The 7,205-nt window shown below is 44.0% G+C and overlaps 1 long non-coding RNA gene across 3 annotated transcripts; it reads right to left on the minus strand.

The window, feature by feature from the left end:
* Window positions 1–2,249: 2,249 nt before the first annotated feature.
* Window positions 2,250–3,724, minus strand: LOC125522321. Of its 3 annotated transcripts, none has more exons than XR_007289723.1 (3): window positions 3,588–3,724; window positions 2,800–3,520; window positions 2,250–2,691 (listed from the first exon to the last, which is right to left on the minus strand). It is a non-coding gene; the product is annotated as an uncharacterized LOC125522321 (long non-coding RNA). The 3 variants fall into 3 exon arrangements; XR_007289721.1 differs by having other exon boundaries at window positions 2,250–2,373; window positions 2,489–3,520; XR_007289722.1 differs by having other exon boundaries at window positions 2,250–3,520.
* Between the last annotated feature and the right edge of the window lie 3,481 nt (window positions 3,725–7,205).

Raw genomic sequence — 7,205 nt, forward strand, 5'->3', positions numbered from 1 at the left:
CATCCCGAGGCGTCTGGACTGCATCGGCCAGTAGCTGACAAATGGGATCCACGTATGACGTGGCAGTCAATAATTTGGTCGAGTCAAATATCCCAGACTTCCCATGCCACGTCACCAGATCCACTTCAAAACCTCCTCAAGATTTATTTAGACCATCATCAACATTAGTACATGGTATTTGATCTCGCAGATTCCAGCCCGAGGCCTATATACTGTGACGCAAGCTGCAGTAACCAACTACGTCAACTCTTTCACACTTATTTTTACGTCCATTAATAATTTAATTAAACAAGGCTATGTACTAAGATGTGATAGCTGTTTTTCCTTTGAGTTGAAGATGTATTTTTATTAGGGGAGTTGAAGATGTATTACGTGTTATAAACTCCCTCTGCCGCGGAGGTGGACAGAAATTGATGTATCTATACCAATGTAAAAAGACCAAAAGAGGCAGATCCAATTAATTTCGGTCATCAAATCATGTCAATCCTACAATCTATACTGCTTCAATGTCGAGCGCTCAACACGTTTAGCGTGCAGTTAATTTCATGCCAAATATAGTGCTAATCTATACCAATATAAAAAGACCCAAAGGGGCAGATTCAATTAATCTCGGCCATCAAATCATGTCAATCCAATGATCTAGACTGCTTCAATGTCGAGTGCTGAACATGTTTAGCGTGCAGTTAATTTCATGCCAAATATAGTGCTAATCACATATTAACACGCAAATAATATCGTACTTAATATCTGCATGCACTTATTATACTTCCAAATTAACGTGCATTGCACGTACACATTGACTAGTTTAAAAATAAAAATACATCTAGATATATCAATTTGTATAACAAGTATTTCGACTGTTGCTATAATTGTGCGTGCTCCCGGACGATCCGAGCATCAAGGAAAATCAATTAAATAAACTTCTAATTTTTTGCCTTATGTACTTGTTTCTTTTGGCAAAAACGGTCCACGTGGCTGCTTGTTGTATCTTGCCGAAAAATAATCGATCAATGGGTTGGGTCATTTTCCATTCATCTCTCTTTCTCTTGATCCTGAGCATATAAAACCACCTTTTTATAGGTACTTTTTTTGTTGTCACCATGTATTCAGTGCTGGTCACCGACACGCTCCTCTTCTGGGTGCCGCAGGGCAGAAGCCCACCTCACTCAACCCACTAGCGTTGTCACCAACACACAAGTGCCCGTGCGTTGCAACGGGACATAAACTTTAGTTGTTCTACAGCAATCTAGAAGGGTACATTGATGTGTAGTATGTTCTTTGTTCTACAACCATACCTAGATGTGATTATAGTTCAGTTAGAAATCTGAGATTACTTTCCTATAAAACTGAACATTTAGCCCTCAGAAGATCAACACCATGCGTGTCTTGTACGTAATCGAGGAGTAGTGTGTATTGTAGGTAGAAAGATAAGTTGTTGTTTAGGTAGTGGAAAAAAACAGCTAACAGAAACCATGACTTCGCTAATTAGGCAACCACGTTAAGTAAACAAAACCCCTCATTTATCTGGTAGGCCAGATTGCGGAATAGTAGCTCAAGAGAACTGGGAAATAATGCAAAAAAAAAAAAACCCTCATAATACTGTACTGTGTAGTTTAGAACGCTCAAGCATTTTCATATGATGATTTCATCAACCTTTTATACCACATTGTATACATGAATGTAGTTTTCAGATCAAACACCTTATAAGCACAATTTCGGATGAGGCACGTTGTGTTACAAACTTATAGTTTAGGTGGCACTCATTTTTCTTTCCAAAATATTTGAGTTGAGACCTGTCTCGAGCATATTTACGACATAATCGAGCAGAGTTCAGACACAATCTATTCCATTAAACAAATAACCTTTTTTCTAAGTAAAATTCCATGATCACATCTGAGATCTATCTTGAACAGAGTTAAGGCATAATCTATTCCATTAATGAAATAGTAACATTTTCCTATTCTGCTCAATACAATTTCATGATCATGACTGCATAAACTACTTATTATCAACAGCACAAAACTGATGGAGATTAGAGCAATCATGGAAGAAGAAAAGCGAGGGAAATATATTAATGATTTGCAAAATAAACAAAGCAGGATCAAGAGGCACCACACCAGGCTATTCACACTTACATAGCAATTACTTCTGCCGCTAACATCTTCAGTCACAACCATAGCACCAGAATGCACTTCATTTATTATTATCACAAAAAGGAAGTATACACCAACCACTCTATACATTTTTCCCCACAAAGAACCACTCTATACATGTTCCTCCAGATGTTTACATCCTCCAGCACTTTCTTCCCTCTCATCCTGATGCATGCCACCCTCTCCAGCACTTGTCTCCTCAGCCCTCGGTACTCTGCTCCTACATAGCAGTTGTACAGAAGCAAGGTATTCAGTCAGGAAAAAATATATTTCAACCAAGTAGATGTAGATGAATATGATCGAGTGGAAGAAGAGCCAAGAACTTATATTTATACCATGAGGTCTATGAAAAATAATAAACTCGCCGAGGAGAAGAAACATGATGTCATTGCGTCGCTTTCGAACCATCGGTACAAAGTGGACAACATCACGACAGTGTCATTGACAATAGCCACACTACAGCATCATGCACCGCTCTGCCTAGACCATAATCCTCCCTAGATATGGCGAGAGGTGATTATGAACAGAGCCTCCGGGCCTTCGTGGTGGGGACATCAACAGACAACATTATACATTTGTTTAGGTTCTGTGCTACTCACTGTCGTGAACGTAATGAACAACTTGATGGAGAAAAGGATTAGCCTACCTGAGAGGCATGATGACGGCAGCCTATGTTAAGAGATTACGGAATTGCCAACACTTCAATGATTTCAAAGCTTGCAGTTTGTTCTGTGGAGACGATTCAATTTTTTAATTCCTCGAATGTTCTTTTTGTCTATAGGATGCCCTCATGGCCTCGTATGTCTCTCTGTGTGAAAAGATAACACTTTAAAGGAGAGTCTCATGAATGCAAGATAAAACCACGTTGGTTATGTTCAAACTTTTCGTGTCACAATTGTGCTTTATTTCCTGCAAACCGGCACCTTACTATACATCATATTATCTAAAATAACAGGCAGCTGTATGATCTTATTCTACTACTGCCTAACTTTGTGATACATGATAGTTAAGCGGATGTGACTTCTCTGATATGCATGTGATATACATAAGAAAATCGAGATAAAAAATCTTTGATATTGGATGAAATCGAGATGCATAGAAAATCATTTATAATGGGTGCTGCCTTGTTAGATTACTATATAGGCACCACGTCGACAGAGCTTGTTGGCATGTGCTGCATAGATGACGATATGCAAGAAGGTAATGGATCTGAAAATAATGCAAATAATAATGAATCAAGAATGCTTAGTGTGGATTGGTCTTGAACTCTCGATGGGCATCAACCAAGTAATGCACCACATGGCAGACTGTCGTAGCAAATATCCAAGTTCTGTAGGCCGGTGGGACAACCTGATTTGTGTGAGGAACTGAGGATGGACCAAACAAACAACAAGTATGATAGTAGTGACATGGAGTTGCAGGTGAGATCTGTACCATTGTGGTAGTGGTGGCTGGTGGTAAAAAGAGGAGATGCTATGGATGATAGGTAGTAGCACCAAGATCTAGATCAACCCAGCTAGAATTTTCAATGTGTAGTTATGTGCAAACCTTGACAAATGATGTCCACCTAGGCTTTGCCTGGTAGAAAAAGGGCCTGTTGTCCCGGTTCGTAAGGGCCTTTTGTCCCGGTTCCTGAACCGGGACTAAAGGGTCGGTACTAATGCCCTGTCCCTTTAGTCCCGGTTCAATCCAGAACCGGGACTGATGGGCCTCCACGTGGCCTGTGCGCGGAGCCCAGGCAGGAGACCCTTTGGTCCCGGTTGGTGGCACCAACCGGGACCAATAGGCATCCACGCGTCAGCATTTCTGTGGCTGGGGTTTTTTTTTTTGAAGGGGGGGGTGGGTTTGGGGGTTTTGGGGGGTTAATTTAGGTGTTTCATATATTGTGTTAGCTAGCTATAATTAATAGAGAGAAGTGTCCTCTCTTATGTCCGTGCTTGGTCGACGCTACGTACTATACATACGTATAGAGAGGACTAGACACGCTAGCTAGCTAGTAAGCAAACGAAGGAAACAGAAGATCGTCATGAACATATATGCATACAGAGAGAAGTGATATCGACCACCTCTCCTTCTCCGAGAGATTGGTCGAACAACAAGTTCTCGTATATCTATCCGACACTACCGGCTACATATATACAATAATTATCTCTTACAAATATAATCATACGGACTCATGGTCCACATAGTATTCTCCGTCTTCAGCGATCACGTGGTCAAGAAAGAATGCCGCCAATTCCTCTTGAATTGCTCGCATGCGAGCTGGTGCTAGGAGTTCATCCCGCTTCCGAAACATCTAATTTGAAGAAGGGGGTCAATACATATATATATGAATGAATGAAACTCAACACAAATGATGGTAATAAAATAAAATTGTGAATGTTGTTATTTACGTACTTCATATTGTTCGTCAGTGTAGCCCCGCTCACAGGTCGTGTGGCGGATGGACTCGCAAACGTAGTATCCACAGAAATCATTCCCTTGTTCCTGCCACAACCACTTTACAAGAAATAGAGGTCAATCAAACTGATAAGCAAGAATGCCAAATCAATAGGAGATGCGCGGAACATGCTACTATAGTACTTACTTTCGGGTGTCTAAATTGCAGCTTCTTCGGGAGTCCTGGAGCTTTTTTGGAGAATTTTTTCCAAACCCTGCCAGACAAAGAAAACAATTACTTGATATATCAGGAAATGAACAAAGTTGCTGATATGGTGGATAATGATCGATTTAACTTACTTCTCGAGCATTTGAGTCATGTCCGGCATAGTCCTGGGGATCTTTTCGTCTTGAGTCTAAGACGGCTTACTAGTCCCTGCTCAAGCTTAATCTCTAGGAGAATATAGTGGTAAACTGCACACGCATGCATAACTCATCAATTACATTACTATAACCTTGACTAATATATAAGGGAAACCGAATACGCACAAGACAGTAACACTCACTTGAAGTTGTAAGGAAAGAGTATTATATCTTTGTTTTCATTTATTACCAACGATCGTAGCAAGTTGGCCTCGGTATCTGCGGCATGAAATTTAACCTGAGTTGCATCTATGAGATATGTGTTAATGAACCCAATATCACCGACTTGTCTTTTCTTCAATTCGGCGATCTTCAATCTGCATAATATAGTGAGGATGATTATAAATACATGCAATGAAAGAGCTGAGCTATATAGAGAGACTTAATGACAGAAGTAGTACTACTTACAGACAGTAGCAGGTGACCGTTGTTTTATCGAGGGCCAATTGATTGAAAAACTGAAAGAACTCCTCAAATGGAACAGGCAACAGTTCAATTCCAACGAGGTCATGCTCCTTTTTAACTTTCACATACAAAGTACTCCTCCCCAGAGTCTCTGCAGATTTTCAAGTACCAATCATGCAATCTTCGCATCATCGTTGATAGAGATCTTTCATCTTTGACGAGAGGCTTCCCGTACTCGTATCTTTGTATCTGCACCTCCATGAAATCATAATGTACATCGTCGGGCAGGTAATCGCCAAGATTGCTATAACCGGGCACCATCCTCGGATCATTAGCGACGATGTCGCTAGGCACCTTGAGCGGGGGGCGCGATTGCTTCGCTTGTTCACCGAGCTGTGCAATTTGTTTCCCAGCTCGTCGTTCTTTCAGCCTTTGATCACTGACAGTACTTCCCGACCGCTCCGCTTCGGCAAATTCCTTTCCAATAATGCGCTCATAGTTTCCTTTCGGCGGAGACTTGGGTTGTTTTGTCAGGGCAGCCAGAGTGCGCTTCGCTTTCACCGAATCTACCTTCTCCTCTGGAGGTGGATGTTTCTTTGCTTTCACCCCTTCAAAGAAGTTCCTCACTTCTTCCCACGCGATCCCGGCGTTCTCCTCCGGGGTCCTCTCGTATGGTAACTTCTCTGGAGTCTTCAGAGAAGGACCGAATCTGTATGTCCTCCCGCCTCTGGCTGTACTACTAGACGCCGGCAGAGCAGACGGAGCGGTTGTCTTCTTTACTTGCTTAAGAGGCGGAGGAGAAGGACTACGACGCGCCGAGCAGCCGGAGCGGCGGCAGGTCTCTTCCGCCCTTGCTGACGAGGCGGAGAAGGAGGAGGCTGGCTGCTCGGGCGCGTCGGCGCAGGCGGAGAAGGAGGCGGAGTGCCGCCACGCACTGGAGAAGGAGCCGGCCGAGTGCCCTGATCATCACTCGCCGGAGGAGGAGGCGGTGGAGGAGGCGGAGTGCCCTGACTCACCGGAGGAGGAGGAGGCAGAGGCGTCCAGTTCGGAAGGTTGATGAGCTCCTTCCGCCATAGGCATGGAGTCTTCAGAGCAGAACCCAGCCGAGTCTCCCCTTCACCGGTAGGGTGGTCAAGCTGGAGGTCCTCAAATCCCTCCGTTATTTCATCCACCATCACCCTAGCATATCCTTCTAGAATCGGCTGGCAGTGAAAAGTTGCGCCGGGTTCAGTAGGATAAACAGAGCCAACAGCCGCCTTGACCTTCAAATTCATCCATTGCGTCATAAGGTGGCAATTTTGAGACTCCATGATAGCATCCACGGGATAGCTGGCAGGAGCCGTCAAGGCATGCTCCGGCTGAAGCAGCTCGGTGGAAGCCACGCTGCTTCTCCGCTGAGATGGCGGGGTAGCTTCGGGGGAAGCTTCGGCAGTACGTTTGCTGCGATTTGCTTCTCGTTCCTCTATCGCTTGTACCCTTGCTTGCAGCGCCTGCATTTGGGTCTGCTGCACTTTTTTCCTCCTCTCCTGGGATTTGTAACCGCCTGCGTCCGGAAACCCAACCTTCCACGGAATGGAGCCTGGCGTGCCTCGTGTCCGTCCAGGGTGCTCAGGATTCCCGAGGGCCATTGTGAGCTCGTCGTTCTCTCTGTCTGGAAAGAACGTCCCTTGCTGCGCTGCTTCGATATACTGCTGAAGCTTCCTTGACTGGTATGTCCATTTGATCGTTCGTCCAAATGCACTTCCCTGTACAGGGTCCAAGGTTCCGCCAGCCCCGAAGAACCAAGTCCGGCAACGGTCTGGCCAGTTAATTGTCCTCTGATTCGATCCTATCAATCCAGACATT

Source organism: Triticum urartu, chromosome 7, assembly GCF_003073215.2.
Source record: "Triticum urartu cultivar G1812 chromosome 7, Tu2.1, whole genome shotgun sequence".
Taxonomy (NCBI): Eukaryota; Viridiplantae; Streptophyta; class Magnoliopsida; order Poales; family Poaceae; genus Triticum; species Triticum urartu.